The 20104-nt window shown below is 47.1% G+C and overlaps 2 long non-coding RNA genes across 2 annotated transcripts; one reads left to right on the plus strand and one right to left on the minus strand.

The window, feature by feature from the left end:
* Positions 1 to 10519: 10519 nt before the first annotated feature.
* On the minus strand, positions 10520 to 13170 carry LOC115294839. Its single transcript, XR_003910178.1, has 4 exons — positions 12909 to 13170; positions 12429 to 12489; positions 12164 to 12276; positions 10520 to 10807 (listed from the first exon to the last, which is right to left on the minus strand). It is a non-coding gene; the product is annotated as an uncharacterized LOC115294839 (long non-coding RNA).
* Positions 10929 to 19820, plus strand: LOC115294838. Its single transcript, XR_003910177.1, has 4 exons — positions 10929 to 11270; positions 11639 to 11789; positions 12264 to 12369; positions 19477 to 19820. It is a non-coding gene; the product is annotated as an uncharacterized LOC115294838 (long non-coding RNA).
* The last annotated feature ends 284 nt before the right edge of the window (positions 19821 to 20104 follow it).

A 20104-nucleotide genomic window follows, 5' to 3' on the forward strand; every position in this document is an offset into this window, starting at 1 on the left:
ATTGAAAAAGTTTAAAATTCATGGAAATTTACTTCCTATCTCACCAAGGCTCAAAATTAAAGCAACTGGCAATTTGAGGAAGATGTATTTCACTTTGATTTGAAAGAAACAAGCAGCTATTATAATCATAAACTCCCTGTTCCTGGAAACATAATGGAGTGAGTTGAGACAAAGGCCCTGGGAAGAATTTCGTACCCCCAGCATGGCTGTGGGGGTAGGTGGGGAGGTGGAGAGGGGCGTGGCCAGGCACAGATAGAGTCACACAACAGCCAGGAGACAGCCACACCAGGTATTTTGACAGCAAGAATTTCACATCAAGCCTTGTTATCCGTGTATCGGAGAACTGACAAGACAGAGGGGACACTGAGGAATCACAGAGGTGGTAACTAGAGGAAGCAGCTGCCAGGTTTAGCCCCCGGCAGGGGACAAAGAACTGGGATTCTCAGAACCTAGAAGCCTGGGGGAGGGGCTCTGTGTGGCAGAGACCCATTCCTCTGAGGATGGGATGCCGCTGGCTGGCTGGTGCTGGTGTCTCTGAAGCGGAATTATGAGGTTGATTCTGGGAGTTCAAAAAATACGTATCAGAAATGAACCGGAACCTGATGCCACTGCTAGTTGCACTGGGGACAAGGGCAGGAGCAGAAAGCCTCCTGGAAGGAACGTGGCCCTCTCCTCCAGCCTGCAGCCTCCTTTTCCCCTGCTGGCAGAGCCTACCTTGGGGCTGCTGGCAAAGCAGAAATGTGGCTTGCAGCAGAGTCCCAACCATGCATCACTGAGCAGAACCGAGAAGGGAGCTCTTGGAGCTGCAGGTGAGTAGCTTAACCAGCTTGGTCTAGGTGTCTTCCCTTCCAAAATTGTAGAATCCCACCTTGTGCCAGGCACTGAGGATACACCCATAAGTAAGACAACACCCCTTCCCTTGTGGAAATTGCATTATAGGGGTGGAGTGGGATAGGGGTGCTCAGGCTATAAGCAAGCAAACAAACGTATAAGGTAAAGGATTTCAGAGCATGCAAATATTTGAAGCAAATGGTGACCTGTCTGTATTTTCTAACGAGCAGGATAGGGTCCTCTCAGAGCTCGCCAACCAGTTCATGATAGACTAACCAGCCATTAAGATGAAGAGGTCAGATTCCATGGGAGTCATGGTCATTATAAAAATAATCACCTTGATTTGCTAGACTGTTACCAGACGCTGTGCTGGGTGTTGTATTTGGATTATCTGGGTCTTACAACAAGCACCTGAGGTCACTATTATTTATTACACCCATTTTACAGATGAGAAAGTAGAGGCTCAGTCAGATTTGGTGATTTGCTCCAAGGGAGGAGGTTGAGCCAGTGGGACTGGTGACTGATCAGAGGAAAGTCTGGGGAACAGGAGGGGGTCAAAAGCCACCAGTAGTTTTGCAAACAAAACCAGGAAAGATGTAAAGAGGATCAGTTCTGGGGAGGGAGATAATTACAGATTCCACATGTCTTGGGGATAGACACATCCAGCTGGTAAGTGGAAATGAAAGTGAGGAGGAACTCAGGAGGGAGGACCGGGATTCCAGAATTCTCATAAATAAATGATTTTTTTTTGTTGCTGCTCAGGAAAAAAATAATAAATGTGTTATCCCAGCAGGCCAAACATATTAGCATCTAAATACAGGCTTACACAGGTGGGTAAAAAAGGCAATTTCCTAAGAATTAAATCAGATTTTATTTTTTTCCTCTAATTCTCAGGAAAAAAAATCCCTTCTGCTTCCATGGATCCTCAGAGAGGGAGGAATTCGCCTTGCTTGAGGGGCACGCCAGCTCCATGTTCTCAGTGGACCCTGCTGTAATTATGAGAAACTGATGCCTGAGGACCGATGGAAATTCATCAGCACTGCTGGCTGGACGTCCTCAGGCTCATTTGCGTGGAGGACAGGGCAGCTGCTGGCTGGGTCCAACGTCCTCTGCACTGGAGGTGTCAGCAGATCCCCAGGGCCCGGCTGTGGGCTGCGGGAGCCATGCCCTCTACAGAACGGGCAAGAAGCAGTGGTGTGCGTCCAGGCAAAAACGGAGAAGAGACCAAGTTGGGCCCTGAAGCCACCCCTTCTCCCTCTGTGTCCCCAGTTGCTGCCCTATGGCTGCCCACTGGCATGTCCTGCCCATTGCTGTCTTCTGTCCCCACAACACACTACGCTCACAACCGGACTCAGTCCTGGAACCCCATGGGGACCCCTTTATTTTGTAATCATGGAAAGAGAACACTCACTTGTAACCAGACACCAGAGGCCACGGGTGTGGGCTGTGTTTGCTCCAGGCTGACCAACAGAGAGCTCTGAGACAGGCCAATTTAGGTCTCAGGGCTGATTCCCCCCACTGCCTCCCAGAGTCACTAAAAGCAGCTCCTCAAAATGCAGAGATAGAGCTTGGGTCCCAATTCCTAGATGGGTCCTGGATGCTTCTATTCTCCTAGTTTCTCATCAACATACACCTGTCCTGTGTGCCCAGTAGTCAGGGTCCTGCTCTTTGCAAATAGCCCACAAGGCTTCTCCATCATTCTCCAGCTCAACAAAGCATATCATCAGCCTCTGGGACAGCCGGGCTGCGACACTCGGAATCATTGTCGACTGGCTCTCAGACCTCATCCTCTTCCTCTCTGTATCAGTTTACTGTGTCTGCTGTAACAAAACACCTCATGCTGAGAGGCTGAAAACAGCAGGAAGTTCACCTCTCACAGTTCTGGAGGCTGGGAAGGGTTGGCTTTGGGGAGAAACTGTGCCTTTGTGGCTCTGAGGCAAGGTGTCAATAATAGCAAAGGGGAAATCAGTCATGGTGCCTGGTCCCTTTTGTTTTTGTGATTCTTTCACCCCCTTCCCCCACAAGTCAGGTTCTATCCGGCCAGGTCTGCTGCAGAATAGGGGAGCTGGCCTCAATGTTCACAGCCAGGCCAGAATAACTGGTCCCCTCTACCTTTAAGGCCCCACATCTAGACAGTGGGGAGAATGGTCACATGACCATTCACAAGGCCAAACCACAGGCAGCTCCTGGTCGAAGTCAGAACAATCTTTCTAGAATCCATCCAGAGACAGTGATGGAGGGAATTGGAAAGGAAGCATTTGCCAGTTAAATAAGAGTCCCTTTAAATATTCATCCTCTTATTGGTAATTACATCAGTGTCCAGAGGGGCTTGGCAGAGTCTTGGGTGGCTAATGGGCAGGCGGGAGACAGAGGTGCATTTGCATAGGGCACGTAGTGGGGTGCTGAGGAGGGGCCGTTTCCCATACTCTTGTATGATTTTCACTGCGGATCCGGATCACCGCCCCTTGTCACCATGCCTCAGACAGCAAAACCAACTCAACTCTTAGAGGAATTCAAGCCAGTGCCAAGCTGGTGGGTTCCGGGAAGGGCAAGAGGCAGTAGGCTGCCGGAGGTAACTCTAAGCTTCATTGGGTGGTTTGTGTCATTTTTCTCCATCTAGCCTATAACCTTGCTCATGGTAGGAAGGTGTCTGTCACTCCTTTTACCAATACCCCCGCCACCCCTGACCCCAGGAGATCTCCCTGCTGCAGAATCAATACCCCTGACTTTTGCACCACCTTCATGCTCCTATAAACAGAAGAAAGGTGGGCAGCCCCCTGTGTCTGTTTCAGCCTCAGTTTCTTGTCTGTGATATGGTTGTATAACAGCTTCCAGGTTGGGGGTATCTAGATGAGGATAATTGAAATAGTACATGAGAATTTCATTTCTAAATTGCAAATTGTACACAAGCATTAAAGGTCATAGGTTTTAAGAGGCAGTGGCCAGCTCCTACATCTCCAATTTATGTGACTTTAGATAAAGGAAACCATTTAAGCCTCAATTTCCCCATCTGTAGAATAAGGGTAATAATAGTACTAACATCATATGATTATTGTATTCAGTGAAAATGTGTGTAGGACCTGGCACATAGTAAGTGCTCAATAATGGCAGCTATTATTATCCGCAGTCTCTGTTGTCATTATTGTTGTAACACTAACCAGAGAGCACACTATACAGATGAAGAAACTGAGATTCATAACTGGCCTGTCTGGGGTGTTCCGACCCCACATGGAATTATCTGGAATCTTGAATTATTGGGAGTCTTGCCACCTTACTACCCACAGTTCTTGTCTGCTTCCTTACTACTCATAGCTCTTCTCTCTCTCTCTCTCTCTCTCTCTCTCTCTCTCTCTCTCTCTGGCAGGAGTCTGAGAGCTAGGTGTCCTTGGGCTTCCAAGTCCCAGAGCAAGAGGACAAAGGACTGGACATAAGGTGAGTTTCCTGGGCCCCCTTCCTTCTATGGCTCCAGCTTAGGTTGGAAAGGGTATGAGGCCCTGCGTCCCTAGAAGTAGCAGTGAACTATGTCCTCACAGGACACACCTAAGATGCTGCCATGTAGATGGAAAAATGCTTGGGTTTGATTCTCTGACTTCCAGATGGGGAGCAGAGACCCCTCAAAAATAATTGTGCAGTGGGAACAAAGAGAGGCATTGGAGCCCCTCTCTGGGGCCTTCCACATCTCCCCCTGCTCTGGTGTCCATCCTTCATTCTCTCCCCTCTCCTGTCCACATGAATGGGGACCTTGGAGAGAAATAAAAATGTCAAAGAGAGAAAGAAGTTATTTTGCCATCAGCTGGCACCTAAATTCCTTTTAGGGAAGGACTTGTCTTTGTTGGGGTCTGGGTCCTAAATGTCGCCTTGATATACAAAAGTTGACAGAAGACACAGGAAAAAATGCTTAAACTTCTCTGCTATAGGAGCAAACAGGAGTTGGGATGGGAGAGAACTGATGGGGGTTCAGGAAGAGGAGAGGGAGGCTGACCTGCAGGCACCGGAAGTAGCCAGAGGAGTAGTCTTGGAAGATGCATGTCTGACATTCAACTTCCAGTCATCTGTGTGGCTCTGAGGGAAACTTCTTCTATGTCTTATGACGTTGGCTACACCCAAGGGATTTGTCAGATTTTTTTTAATGAAATTAGGAGAAGGGGCTATATTACAAATTCAGATAGATTTGATGTAGAATAGGTCCAGGGCACGTAGGAAACCAAGCGAGTCCCTAGCTGGCTTAATTCAGTGAGGTCCAGGTGACTGGGCAAAACTCTACCCTACCCATAACCCCCACCTCTGCATAATAGCAGAGAGGTTGAAAAGGTGAAGGGTCTGCTACTTGGTGGGGGGACATGCAGACAAAACTCATTTGAGTCTTGAAGGATAAGGTCTCTGAGCTGATTTCTCTGTTTCAGACAAAATAGAAACACCAACAACAGCTTGTGTATTATCTTCCCAGAGTGCTTTCCCATATTTTGTCTCTTTTAACCTCAGTTCTTTCCATTTTTAGACAAGGAGACTGCAGCCCTGAGAGGTCATGTGACTCGTTCCCAGGTACACTGGCCAGGGTCTGCTCCTTACTGCTCTTGGACCTCTGCTGACTCAGCAGAGCCCAGGCATCTGGTTGCAAAAGTTTGCTAATCATTAGGATGCTAAGTGGCTCCAAAAATACTGGGTGGTGGCTTCCAGGAGGCAAAGCTGAGCCTGGAAGTGGGAGTCGTGACCAATCTTTGTCATGATCCACACACCCCTGCCCCTAGCCCAGGTGTGGTGGTGGTGGTGGTGGGCTGGCATCAAGGACAAGCCCAACAGGACCAGAAGTATGTGCCTGATGTGGCAGAGGAAGGTGAGGAGGCCACCTCCAGTGGAGGCCTGGGGGTTGAGCTACATGCAGCTAGACCCAGGGATCCGTATGTGCACAGCTGGAGAAAGTTCAGGTTCAGAGACAAGTACCACAGAAGAGTGAGCATTCCAGACAGCTCTGCTGCAGAGTTGTTGCTGTCCTTGGTAGCCACAGGAGGTGTCATTTTTGACCAGGACTGACCCAACCCTATCATCTTCGTGATGGGAAGGAAGTTCTGTGGAGGTTGCTTTGTGCCTAGGATGCTGGTGTTTTCTGCACTGCCCCAATGCCTCACTAGAGGGAGCCCAAGTTCCCACTCCCCACCTGCCAGGTGTGGCCTCCCTTCTGTCCAAGAGGGGAGGTGCATCTAGGCAGCCCTCCCTCCTAGTATTGGGGAGGTCACAGCCAACTCTGGAAAATGTTTTCAGGAAGCACAGGCAGCAAAGACTACAAAATGGTGCTCTTTCTCCTCACAGCTGGTGAGAATTTAGGACCCACACACTGAATCTTGTGGTCTGTATTCTACCCTAAGCCTGTTCCCCCATCCCTGAATCTGAACTCTTCTTAACAAGTCCCACCAAGCACAGAGTCCCGGAAACCCTGACACAGGATGGGGGACGGGAGCGGCTCAGCTGTGTGCTTGGCAACAATGATAAGACCTGTCAAGGAGGCAATTTGGTGGTCAGACCCGTGGGCTCTGGAGTCAGAAGATTTTGTTTCCAAATTTCCCCCAACTAGATTTGATTGCCAAGAGACTAGGAACATTGTCTATCTTGTGTACCACAAAATCCCCGATGCCTGGAATAGAGTCTGGCACACAGAAAGCAGTCGATATTTTATGAATAAACCAGTGGCTCTGACCTTCCTCCTTCTTTAACCTTGCGCTGGCTACCTCATCTCTTTGAGCCTCAGTTTCCCTTTCTGTAAAGCGGGACAAAAACATACTTACCAGACAGGTGGTGATGAAGACTCAAGAGTATGTGTGTAGTATCTAGTAAGCCTCTAACAATAAATAGCAGTGACTAGCAGTTCGTATGTGCCAGCCACTCTCTGAGGTCCTGGGTATGCCCGTGTGGCGTTCATGGGTGTACATGCGCTTGTGTGTCCTCCCAGGAGGGTGGTTCCATTATTATCTTACTTTTACAGTTGAGGAAGCTGAGACACAGAGAGGGGCTGTGTGCATCCAAAGTTGTTCTGCTGGTAAGTGGTGGTGGAAGCAGATTTCTAAGCCAAGTAAGTCTGCTTCCACAGCTTTGCTCTCATGCTTAGAAACTGCTTACTTCAAGTCCTTCTGGATCTGGTATTCTGCAAACAACGATGTACTGTTTTGGGTCATTTTGTGCAGGGGACAAGACGAGTCTCCAGCCATCCTTTTCTGCACCAGATACTTCTATTTTTTTTATTTTTTAAATGTTTTATTTATTTTTGAGAGAGAGACAGCATGAGCAGGGGAGGGTCAGAGAGAGAGGGAGGCACAGAATCTGAAGACAGGCTCCAGGCTCTGAGCTACTTGTCAGCACAGAGCCCACAAACTGTGAGATCATGACCTGAGCCGAAGTCCGGTGCTTAACTGACTGAGCTACCCAGGCGCCCCTGCACCTGACACTTCTAAGGCCTATATGACCACAGGCACCTGAGAGCTGATGAATTGAGTTGCCCAAGGACGTGATGATCAATCACTAAGTGTCAGACATGGAACCCAGCCTTGCATCTTGCTGCTGAGTGGAGACAAGATGAGCTCAAGGAGTTCCCTGCCAGCCCTAGGGGCTCTCAGCCTTGGGCATCCATCAGAATCTCCCAGGATGCGAGTCAAGTGAGGATGCCAGTGCCCACGCCCAGCTGGCAGATGCTGATTCTGTAGGTAGACTTTGGGGCCTGAATCTTTTGACAAGCACACTGAGCCAGCGTTCTTTCTACTTTGGGAAATCTGCGGGGGGAAAAGATCTACTAAATGGGTATGGAAGGAATGAGCAGGCCTGTTTTGGCTTTTTAAGAAAGAGGGAAATGCCAAAGAGATGTTAGTCTATGGCTAGTTCCCCGTGCCCCGTCACTGCCAGCCCCCGTCCCCCACCCCCCACAAACAACATTCCCATGGCCCACCCTCCAAGGGATGTGTTGAGTCGCCTCCAAGGCAGCCACCCAGCCCTACCAATGGGAAGAAAACATTAAGCCTGGATAGAGGGACTGAGTAGGGAATCTGAGCTCCACCCTTTGTCCTGCTCTTCCACCTCCCTTTGCTTCCACTGGAAAAAAGAAAATTGCCAAGTAATTGCTCCGTTACACCCCCCGCTGATCCCTGGTCTTCTTTCTTGCTGAGATTATAATTAGGGAATCAGTAAATTTAAATAGAAAATCCATGAGCAGCGCAGAACTTTCATTTTTCAAATGCTGTTTCCTGTACCTTGTAAGTGCCACTTGTGGGCATGTGGCAGGGCGAGGCCCCACATCAGGTGAAGGCAGGAAGCTAGAGAGCCCCTTGGCTCTTTGCAAAGGCACAGGAGCAATACCAGCAGCCTGGGGAAGAATTTGCTGTGTGCAGGAGGCTGGGCCAAGTGTTTCCCAAGCTTTGTCATATCCATCCTTGGAGGTATCACTAATTTTATTCCCATTTTACAGGTGAAGAAACTAAGGCTTGGAGAGATAATGATTTGCCCAAGGTCACACAGCTATTAGGGGACAGAACAAAGACTTGAAGTCCCATGCATCTGAGCCCTTAGCCTATGACTACACTGCAATTTGACTGCTTTTCCAATGCAGTGTTGGCCTAAATTACAGGTTCTAGTAAATTCCAATTCCAGGTTGCATGGTCCCTCTTCTTCCCCACCAAAGCCTGGATGCAGCCACAGCCTGCCTTCTCCCTTGTATCCCCAGGATTCTCAGGTCAAAGCCAAGCTCCTGGAAGGGTTGAGACAGAAGAAAGGAATTTTGTCTGTCCAGTGAGTTGTAGTTTCTCCCTGGACTAGTAACACTGGGCCCTCAAAACAGCCTCTCTGGGCAGGAGGACCAATCCCTTCACCTCCATCTCTATTTTAGAGATGATGGAATCAGAGCCTGCAGCAAGAAGAAATGACTTTGCCCAAGATGCCTTAACCATTAGCTACAGGCCGATGGAGTTGTGTTGGGTGCCCCCTGGCCCCTGCCAGAGCAGAGCTGGTTCTACAGGGCTGGGATCGGGTGGTAGGCAATGGGCCTGTCCAAACAGAAATGCAAACAGGCGATAGGCAGGGCAAGGAAAGGAAGCTCACATTTCTTGGTCATGTGTTAGCTGCTAATTGGAAGGGATTTTGGAGCCGTCCTGTCAACAGTGCTTTTTGCTGTGACTTTCTGCATATCATGCAAAAAGTGAGAGTGTTTTATGGTCCTCATCTGGATGAGATGATGTGAGGACCAGCTGGGATGGTGGATCTAAGCTCGGACTCAGGGCAGTGCTGAATACATGGCAGTTGGGTACAGAAACCAGTAGCTATTGCCTTGTTTAATATTATTAACAATTCTTATAATAAGGCTGTGAGGTATGAATATCTCCATTTTCCAGATGGGAAACCAAGGCTCTGAAAGATTAGGTGATTTGATTCAGGCACACATCTCATAAGCAGCAGATCCTGGGTTCTGACTGGGGGCTGTATGATCCCAGGCCCACTGTTCCCCTTCCATGACATGATCTCCAGTGTGGGGACAACAGTAGGACAGGGATATGCAGGGACAAGAGGACATAAAGTGCCCCAGACAGATCAATCGATGACCTGGGCCTCCAGGATGAGTTTCTGTGCCTTGTCTACTATATTTCTCAACCATCTTGCAGAAAAATCCAAAAGGTATAAGTCATCCTATAGGACAGGAACAAAGGCCCTGGGGACCTTGCTGCTGCTTAACTGGCCCTGGTCCCTATGGAACTTTCCTGGGTTGCCAGTCATCTGCTGCGAGGGTTTGCTATTTAGTAGTAAATAAGAACAAATCCCCCTTTAAGCCCTTTCTGCTCTCTTCATATCTTATTTATGATTTTTAAAAAATACTTAAGAACTATCTCACTTTTTTCTTTCCCTTTGCCCTTTTGATTTTTAGTGTTTCTCTCTGGTTTTTTTTTAGGTTTTTTTTTATGTTTTTTAGTTATTTTTGAGAGACAGAGATAGACAGTGCAAGATGGAGAGGGTCAGAGAGAGAGGGAGACACAGAATCCGAAGCAGGCTTCAAGCTCTGAGCCAGCTGTCAGCCCAGAGCCTGATGTGGGGCTTGAACCCACAAACCATGAGATCATGATCTGACCCGAAGCCGGATGCTTAACCAACTGAGCCACCCAGGTGCCCGTCTCTCTGTCTCTTTGTATCATATTCTGCCTCCCACTTTCCCGCTTTGCTTCTGACTTTGTCTCTTGGCTTGGGGACATTGAGTGGGTTAATCTCTGAAATCAGAAGGAGCGTCAGACCTCCTCCTTTCTGACACTCCCCTCCCCAAGCACCCTGGCCTCCTGGGCCCAGCACCAGCTCAGCACCTTGGTGAAGGCAAACCCTTTTATGTATGGCTGTAATTTTCCCTGGCCTCAGAAACTCACAGCTGAGCTCTCTCCTCATATTCCTAAATGTAAATAAACATCATTCCCAGATGGGAAGGGCAGGGTCATAAATTGGCTATGTTTCTGCAAAGCAGGACTTTTTAACCAGAAAAAGGCAGACTCTGGTCTTCCTACCTGGAGGGGGCAGAGAGGAGAGAGTCCAGAGGGCCCAGAGAATGGGAGGGAAAAAGAAAGAACAAGTGAAGGCAGGGGAGAAGGAGAGAGGGGGATAGAGGGATGGGAGAGACTGCAGAAAGGTCCGTGAGAGCCACCCCATCTCCCTCACATTGTAAATAAAGAATTTAAAATTACGTTTTCCATTTCACTGACAAGGAAACTGAGGCCACAGCAGCCTCAGCGCAATACAGAAGAAGGCAGATTTTTCTTCACAATTAACAGCGGTGCAGCAAGGCAGGGACGGAGGGAGTTTTGGAGCTCCCGAGGCCCCAGGAACTGAAAAACCACATTCTGCATCCTCTTTCTTCCAGCGGAACGGAACTGGCTCTTCTAGTCGAAACCTGCTGTTCTGCTGATTTCGCTTTGCATGCCAAATGCATCTGGGGCTTCCGCAGTCTTCCAGAGAAACAGCACATTTCCTAGGGAGCAAACACTGCTGCTTGATTCTTGTTCTTTTCAGTTTGGGGGTCCATCCAGCAAACAACAGTCAGATCCTCTTTGCTAAGAGAGGTTGTGCAAGGATGCAATCATCTTAGCAGGAAATGGCGGCCAGACAGGATACAATGGGGGCAAGGGTGTTGATTCAGGGTTCAGGAGAGGCCTCACCATATAAGGGATGGAGGGAAACCCCAGGTGACAGGCTCCAGCCCCCTGGACATTCCCGTGCTTCTCCTGGCACAGTCTGCAGCATGCTTAAAGCAGTAGCATTGGGATTTTCATCACACTGGGGCCAACCCAGGGCTCAGGAGCTAATCGGCCGTGCAGCTTGTGACCCTTGGAGAAAGGCCATATTTTGGCCAAACAGCATTTCCTGTAGCTGTGGACTGGGTGGTGGGGGGAGAGGTGGGAGAAGAGAGAAATGCTGCTCTGCCCTCTGCTGGAGTAAGCACAATCAGATCCTCATGGGGTGGGCACAATCAGATCTCCATGTGGAGGGCACAATCAGATTTCTGTGGGGAGGGCAGAATCATATGTGTGTGGGGGCAGACACAATCAGATCTCTGTGGGCCGGGCACAGTCAGATCTCCATGGGACAGGCACAGTCAGATCTCCGTGCGGAGGGCACAATCAGATCCCCATGGGGAGGGCACAGTCAGATCTCCATGGGATGGGCACAGTCAGATCCCCATGGGAAGGGCACAGTCAGATCTCCATGGGGAGGGCACAGCCAGATCTCCATAGGGTGGCACAGTCAGATCTCCAGTAAACTGTGGCCTGGGGAACAGGCTCTCACATCTCTCTGGTTTCAGGTTATCTGAGCGGAAACCCTTTGAGCCCCATTCTTTGGGAGTGAAGGAACCTTTGAGACGTTGCCTGGCCATTGTGGAATCTTGGCACTGGGCTTGGAGAAGACAATGACCAGAACTCAGAATGGTTTTGACATGTCTCAGCTCTTGTGCTGTAAGACGTTTTCTTTTCTGATAAACCTTCACTAACAATATTTGTCTGTTATGTTCCCTTTTCTCCCAAAAGGCAAGTGTAGGCACCTACCCCACCTCTGGGTTCAGTGATGTGTCTTCTGTTTCCTAAGTGACTATCTGGGTTTCTTTTCTTCCTGTGATTTGTCTGGACGGTGCCATTTTGCACTGACCTCTTGTCTGGGGTAAGTGCCTGGGCACCCACCCACCCTCGGCCTCAGAAGCCCTCTGTGACCGGTGACAAGTGCTGGTTTTGGGTCACCAGAACAGCCCTGTGGCAGCCTCCGAGTGCCCTGGGATGGATCAGCTGCAGGAGAGCTGCTCTCCAGCAGTGCTCACCATCAGAGCTAGACTCACCATCTAGAGGACTGGATGGAGGGGTGGCAGGCAGCTAGGGATGTTCTCAAAGTCTGTTGGCTTTGCTTGGTTTGTCTCTCTCCTCTCTGTCCCTTTCAAGGACAATGGGTAGTCTGCATGTGGATCACAAGAACATGGGGGCAGAACGGAAGATGCCTGATCCAAGTCTTCCTGAAGACCCATCTTCCCCATTCTCAAGGAGCTGTGTAAGCATCCCTCATGGATTCCAGGGTTCCCCTCCCCAGCAGCCCCATGCCCCTCCTACCACCATGATGCTTTATGAAGAGAAGACTCCTTCCCCAATTCTTTGATTAGTCTGAGCTGGGCTGAGGAGAGAAAACACTGTGGTTACAACAGATCTCACCATGTTTCCTCACACACTGAGGGTAGGGGGAGGACTAGATGGAGGGGTGGCAGGCAGGGCTGGGAGCATGCCATGGTGTTCTCATTTATTGTCTCCCCAAAGGCACTAGCTCCTAAAGAAAAGTTTGAAAGCGCCAGTAACTAGTTGTGGTGCTGGATATGCATGGCCTCAGTTTTCATTCCCGTGCCTTCCCTTTGCATTTAATGTGAGCACATACATGCACATACTTCCCTCACCATCCATGGTAGAGTCTGCACAGTTTATATTAGCCCCCTTTCCCATGCTCTGCCCCCGTCCATATGCCACACCCGTGGCACCAACCCCAGGCCTAAGCCTCGTCCCAGGAACATGGGCCTTTACCAGGAACAAGGGCATGCTTACCCCTGGAGAAAGATGGGCAAAGGGACCAAGGACCTTCCAAGCCACGGTACAGATGTGGGAATTTCCCCGTGGGCCAGAACCTCCTCTCCTTCTCAGCAACTCCTCTTGGCCTCAAAAATAAGAGGGCGGTCTTATGCCCCCAAACAAAATGGAATTGCCTGTGACTCATACCTGGCCTTGTTGGTTGAGAAACCTACTTCCTGGGGTTGGAGGGTGGGGGAACTGTGAGGAACTGGGATCAGGGTGTGCTTGCGCGCGCGCGTGTGTGTGTGTGTGTGTGTGTGTGTGTGTGTTCACAGTTGGCTTCTTAGGAAAATGATCTGGAGAGGCCCAAAGTCGGTTGGGACATTTTTTGCAAGGAGAAAACAAGAACTGAGTGAGAACTAAACTACTTCAGTGTCTTGAAGCCAAATTATCTGCTCCCATTCTGTTGGGAAGGGAAGGCACTTTGGAGGCAGGTTCCGGGGGCCCTCGGAAGAGGCTCTGTGGGATGTCATTCTGGAAGCTCCCAGCTCCCGCCTCCTCCTGGGCTTTTAAAACCTCGGAGAGGCCACACTGCCTTCCTTCCTCTGCCACTGGTCTTGACAGGCTGATCTGCTTCGGGGGCAATGGGGACTGTCGTCTGGATCTTGAGGGAACAAGAAGTGAAGCTGTTTTGGTTTCTGTTTGCATTTCGTTTGTTATTGTCACAAATGGGAAATATCAATTGACTTGGATATAAAATGGGGAACTGAGACACAATGCATGATTTTTGCCATTTTCTCATTCTTGTAGAATAGGAGTGAAGAACGAAGGTGCTTTCTAATGGTACAACTTTTAGGCAACAAGGTCATTGTTATAAGCGAGAAAAAGAGAACAAATGGTGTTTGTTGAAACTTACTATTTTACCAAATGATCTTATTTAATCTTGAAATTTTTTTATTTTTAGTGTTTTTTATTTATTTTTGAGAAAGAGAGAGAGATAGCGTGAGCAGGGGAGGGTCAGAGAGAGAGAGAGACAAGCAGATGCTGAAGACAGGCTCCAGGCTCGGAGCTAGTTGTCAGCACAGAGCCTGATGTGGAGTTTGAACCCACAAACCATGATATCATGACCTGAGCCAAAGCTGGACACTCAACCCACTGAGCCACCCAGAGACCCCTGATCTTATTTAATTTTACATCAGACTCAATGACAAGGGTACTTATGTCCCCTGTTATGGTGGGGATGCTGAAGCTGAGTGGTGAAGTGACTTGTCCAAGGTCTTATATGTAGAGATAAATGCCTGAGAAAGGATTTAAAATCTGGGCTGACTATTGCCAAACTTCTGTGCTTCCCAAGTTCTCACATCATCCCTGGCTCTCTTCCCCTCATCCCCACCCCTTGCCTATAATCACTCTTCTCCCAGGATCCTGAGTAGATGTTCTAGAAACAGTCCTGGACCAGGAAGTAAGGGCTAGCCTTGGACTTTTTCTAGACAGGGATGCTCTCTGTCCCCTTGTTCTGGCTCTGAGATAGAGCCAAAAGTTTGTCCAACAGCAACCTGAGTGGAGCTCAGGACAAAGGTGGTCTCACCTGAGACCAGGTGGTCAAGGAAGACCAGGTAAAGTGACACTGACAGTTCAATGCAGAGAGAAGCCACAAACTAAACTCCAAACAATGCACATGTGCTATGTTTATGTATTCACTTACTCCTTCATTCACTGAATAATTAGCTGAGCGTCTAACTTGGAATGAAATGCAAACTCTTTTCCATGGCCTGCAAGATGCTACATGATCCTGTCCCTGTAGACCTTTTCAAACTCATCCCACCCCTCCACTGCTTACTCTGCTCTTTTCTGTCCCTCAAACACACAAAGCTCACTCCCATATCAGGACTTTCTGCCACTCTTTTCTTGGCTGCTTCTTCACTACCATTTGGGCCTCATTACAAATACCAGCTTCTTATAAGGTGACCTGACCATTCTTTATAAACCAACACCCTCTGTGACACCACTCTGGTTAATTTACTTTCTAGTAAGTCTTGCTCACCTATCTTGCTTTTTGCTTCTCTTATTTCCATATTCTGTGTCCCCCCCTCCACTAGAGTTAGGGGTAGTGAGAGCAGGGCCTTCATCTATCTTATTCCTCTCTATATCCACAGAGCCTAGAAAATGGCTGATACATGGAGGATATTCAGAAATATTTGTTGGATGGATGGATGGATGGATGGATGGATGGATGGATGGATGGAGGATGGATGGATGAATGGATGGATGGATAGATGGATGGATAGGTGGATAGATGGACACAAACATTGACAGATGAGTATATAGATGGATGAATAAATGAAGTGATGAATTGATAAATAGATAGATAAATGGATTGATAAATGGTATATACTAGGTACCAGGTCCAAGTAGGGGTATAGAGATTGAAGAGTTGACTGTGAAGTAGAGATCTTCTCAGAGTCAGGTAGATGTGACTAGGTAGAGTAGATGTTCTGGGAGAAGAAAGAAGCATATCTGGGGTAGAAAGGAGGAAGAGGTCTATTCTTGCTGTGGATGATAGGGAGGTGACACTTCCAGTCATGAAAGATAACATGGTGATTAGCTAGGTGATCAATGAATTTAAGAGTTTTCTCTATAGCCCAGGAAAAGGTAAAGAGGCTGAACTCAGTCTTATGCAGCTTAGAAACTGCAAGCTGTTTCATTTGGTGAAACATAGGGTGTGAAACATCTTGTGTTGTTCACTGCTGCAACTGCAGTGTTAGCATCTAGTTAGTTACTCTACTATTGGCATTTGATAATAGTACTCAAGACTAGGTACTCAAAAATTATTGTTGAAGAGAGGAACAAAAGGAGAGCACAGTGAGAAGTAAGACTGGCAAGGTTGACCAGACTAAGGAATTTAGACCTTAGCAGGAGGACAATGGGAAGTCACATAAAGATTGATAGGATGTAGGTTTCTGACAGCCACCCACCCCACTGCAGCACAGGAAATGTGCTGGGGAAAGGCCATGCTGAAACAGAAAGCAGTTAGACTATGGTAGAGTCCCAGTGAGAGATGAGAGGTGGTCCAGGAGAGATGAGAGGTGGATTGGGAGAGAAGTTGGGGAACTGAGCTATGAGAAGATGGTTTATATGAGGAGGTAGAGAGATGCCCCAGAGATCTGAGGAAGAGAGACTTTACAGGATTTCATCCTTGATTCTTTATGGATGAGGAAGGGAATGGAGTGGGAATGGAAGGAGAGGAAGGCTCCCAGTCTCCAGCCAGAATGACTACATGCGGGTCATTGGAATAAACAATGTACTGGGGAGGGGAGATATTAATTATGCAGCTAATGAAAGTTATGTTTCAGGATTGCTCACTTCCATGGGCCACTTTCAAAACCCTGAACCTGATTTGGTATTCACTGCTTTAGTTTTCTCAAAGAGCCTTTCTCTATCCAATTATAGAAGCTCCAGGCCTTACCAAGCCTGGATCTTCTTCTGGAAAATAATGGAGATAATTTGGGGGGAAAGATTGTAAGTTCCATTTGGAGCATGTGGAGTTTGAGATGGACGAAAGGCCTCCAGTTGGAGATGTTTTGCAAGGAGCATGTGTGGTGGTTAGAGCATAGGTCAGCATTCAGATCCTGGCTTCAAGCTGAGTGAATCTGGGCAAAGTGTTTGGGAATCTGTCTGTGCTCAGTAAAATGGGACAATAATATTAGTAGCACTTTCCTGAGTTTGTTGTAAAGATCAGGTGAGATAATGTATGTAAAATACTTTAACGGTGCCTAGGGCACGGTAGGTCCTCACTACAAGCTATGTGTCAGCTCTTGGTATTCTGCGGGGAAGTACAGATCTGAGGGTCATCAGAGTGGTGGAAGCCTTGGAAGGATCGCGCAGGAAGAATGTGTTAGGGCATGATAAGAAGGCCAAGGATGGAGCTCTGATGTTTATCAGGGTGATGAAAGGAAGAGGAACCAGCAAGAGAGGCTGACAAGGATCAGCCAAAGGGGTGAGGGTGGGGGGAGGAGTGGGTCCTGGAAGCCTGAGGAGGAGAGACTGTCCAGCGGGCACTTGGTCATGAGTGTCACCTGCTGCTGAGCGTCAAGGCTCTGGCGTGGGCTTTGGGGAAGTCATGATTGAGTTCGCCTGAGGGATTCAGAGTGGCTCTGGACACTGAGAAATGAACGTGTGTGCAGAGAGCAAGCGTAGACCATCCTCCAGAGGACCCTAGCCATGGGAAATGGAGAACAGAGGGAGAGAAAGAGAGAGAGAGAGAGAGAGAGAGGGAGAGAACTTTGGGGTGGTTGGTTGGTTTTGTTTCTGGAGGACACAAGTTATTTAAAGATGAAACTCACAGGCTTTGGAGCCTGTGAAGAAGAGTTGCAGCAAAAGATTTGAAATTTGGGAAAACAATGAAATAATTGATAGGAAATGTGAATGATCCTGGAAGGATCAAAGACAAAGGGAAGGTTGAACTCCTAATGACTCTCGAGTCTAGAAGGAAGGGGGTGAATGAGGAAGTTATAAGTTAGTGTGTGTGTAGGAGGACAGGAAGTGGGGAGTTATGTCTGTTGGCCTCAGTTTTACTCTGTGAAATGGGATAATAGGTTATCTGTGGAAATAGGCGATACATAGCATCTCTCCAACTGCAGGGCATTTAGGAGAAATTGTGACTAAGAAACTTAAAATCTCAAAGGAGAAACCAGGGCTGCGGGAACCAAAGCTGACGACGAAGCTATTAATAATGTCCTTATAAATTATTTCATATCAAGTAATACAAAGCAATGAACACCACACCAAGAGAAGACAGCTTCAGAGGCACTTTGCACATCTTTATTAGTACTGCGCGGTCTCTGTAATTTACTATCCTTTGTTTGCTTGCTGGCTGCTCGAAGCTTTTAAGGTTCTCCCTACCCTGCAGTTTAAACAAAACGCTTACAAATTTATTTTTTTAATTATGAATAATTTCAAACACACAGCAAAGTTGAAAGAATTTTATAGTGCATACCAATGCTTCTATCATTAACATTTTACTAAGCTTGTTTATTTAAATAAGCTTTTCATTTTAGGATAGTGTTGAGTCAACAGAAAAATCGTGAAGAATAGTGCAGAGCTCCCACATCTGATGTACCACTTTCCTCCATTATTGACGTCATACAATAATATAGTACATTTGTCACAATCAATAAACTAATAGTGATGCATTATTATTAGCTAAGGTCCACAATTTTTTCAGATTTCCTTAGTTTTTGCCTAATATCCTTTTTCTATTCCAAGATCCCATCCAGGACTCCACATTACATTCTATTGTCCTGTTTTCTTAGGTTCCTTTCAGCTGTGACATTTTCTTAGGCTTTCCTTGCTTTTAATGACTTCAACAGTTTGAGAGATAATGGTCAGGTATTTTGTAGAATGTCCCTCACTTGGGATTTGTCTGATGAATTTCGTTTTTAGAAAATTAATTAATAACTTATTTTTCCATCTTTATTGAGATATAATTGACATATAACATTGTGGGTGTTTAAGGTGTACAGTGTATTGGGTTGACACACTCACATACTATGAAACAATTGCCACAGTAACTTAGTTAACACCCCAACATCTCATATAATTAGCATTTCTTTTTTATGGTTAGAACATTTGAGATCTACTTCCTTAGTAACTTTTAAGTTTATAATACAGTACCATTAACTATTACCCCCAAGCTATGACTGATATTTCCCTGACTGTCCCCATCCCCCAGATTCTAGCAACCACCCTTCTACTCTGTTTCTCAGAATTAAACTTTTTTAGATTCCACATACAAGTGAGATCATACAGTATGTGGCTTTTTCTGCTTGACTTATCTCTCTTACCAAAATGCCCTGTATGTTATCACAAATGGCAGGAATTCCTTATTTTTTAATTTTTAAAGTTTATTTATTTTGAGAGGGAGAGAGAGAGAGGCAGAGAGAGAAGGAGAGAGAGAATCCCAAGCAGGCTCTGCATTGAAGTACAGAGCCTGATGCAGGGCTTGATCTCAGGACCCCTGAGATCATGACCTGAACCAAAATCAAGAGTCAGATACAACCGACTGAGCCACCCCGGTGCCCCAAATATTCCTTCTTTCTCTTGGCTGAATAATCTTCTGGTGTGTGTGTGTGTGTGTGTGTGTGTGTGTACACCATATTTTCCTTATTCATTTGTCTATCGATGGACCCTTAGCTTGTTTTCATACCTCACCTGACATGTTGATCTCCCCATGATTACAATGGGGTTATGGGTTTTGGGAAGAAAGATCACAGAGGTAAAATGCCATTCACATCACATCACATCAAGGGCACACACTATCCACATGGCTTATCATTGTGGATGTTGGTCTCGATCACCAGGCTGAGTTAGTGTTTGCCAGGTTTCTCTACTGTAAACTCTTTTTCCTCTTTTCATGTGTCCCCATTGGAAGGAAGTCACTGTGTGCAGCCCACAGATGAAAAGAAGAGAGCTGGCTCTACTTCACTGAGGGCTCATACTTGTTTTTCTCACCCACCAATTAGCCACGCCTCCATCCATCATTCCATATTTAGAAAAATATATATACCTCAAAATAAATATGCAAATTTATTTTCTTTTGTTGCAGGTGATGGGATGTGAAGGGATTATTGTTCCTGTGCCCTGTCTAGTCCTTATCCTAAGTTTCAGCTGTATGCACCTTCTGGGTTCTGCCTTCTGGGTCCCACTGGGATCCCTAAATCACAAAATACTGTCAGTCATCAAAAGGAAATAAGCACGGACTGTTGACTGCATTTGGTTTCAAACCAAGTAGATGTTTCTCAAGGTCATTGCCAGTCTCTGGTCTGCCACGGCACCGTCTTGCCAGCATACGTGGGCAGTTCCCTACACACCGGCTGCCTCTGGCCTGTTCTTCCATTGCTTATAGGGCTTCAATGCAATAAATAAAGAGAATAAATAAGCCTCTGCTGATCTTTTGGTTTCATTCTTATGTCCTAATTCCCTCTTTTGCTAAGGATCTCCATCGAAAGGGACACTAGATTCACACACTGAAACTGAAATTCTCCAAATCCCAATACATATGCATACATTAGATTTTCATTTCACATGAAGTGAACTTGGAGTTGAGGACAGATATGTTGTGTTTCATAACATACATACAACAGAACATAACTACCACACATTTTGCAAATATGCCAAATTAGATACTTTGTGCTGATGTGCAAATAGCTGCATGGGTCTAGCCCCATGGGAAG

The sequence above is a fragment of the Suricata suricatta genome, chromosome 6 (assembly GCF_006229205.1).
Source record: "Suricata suricatta isolate VVHF042 chromosome 6, meerkat_22Aug2017_6uvM2_HiC, whole genome shotgun sequence".
NCBI lineage: Eukaryota > Metazoa > Chordata > Mammalia > Carnivora > Herpestidae > Suricata > Suricata suricatta.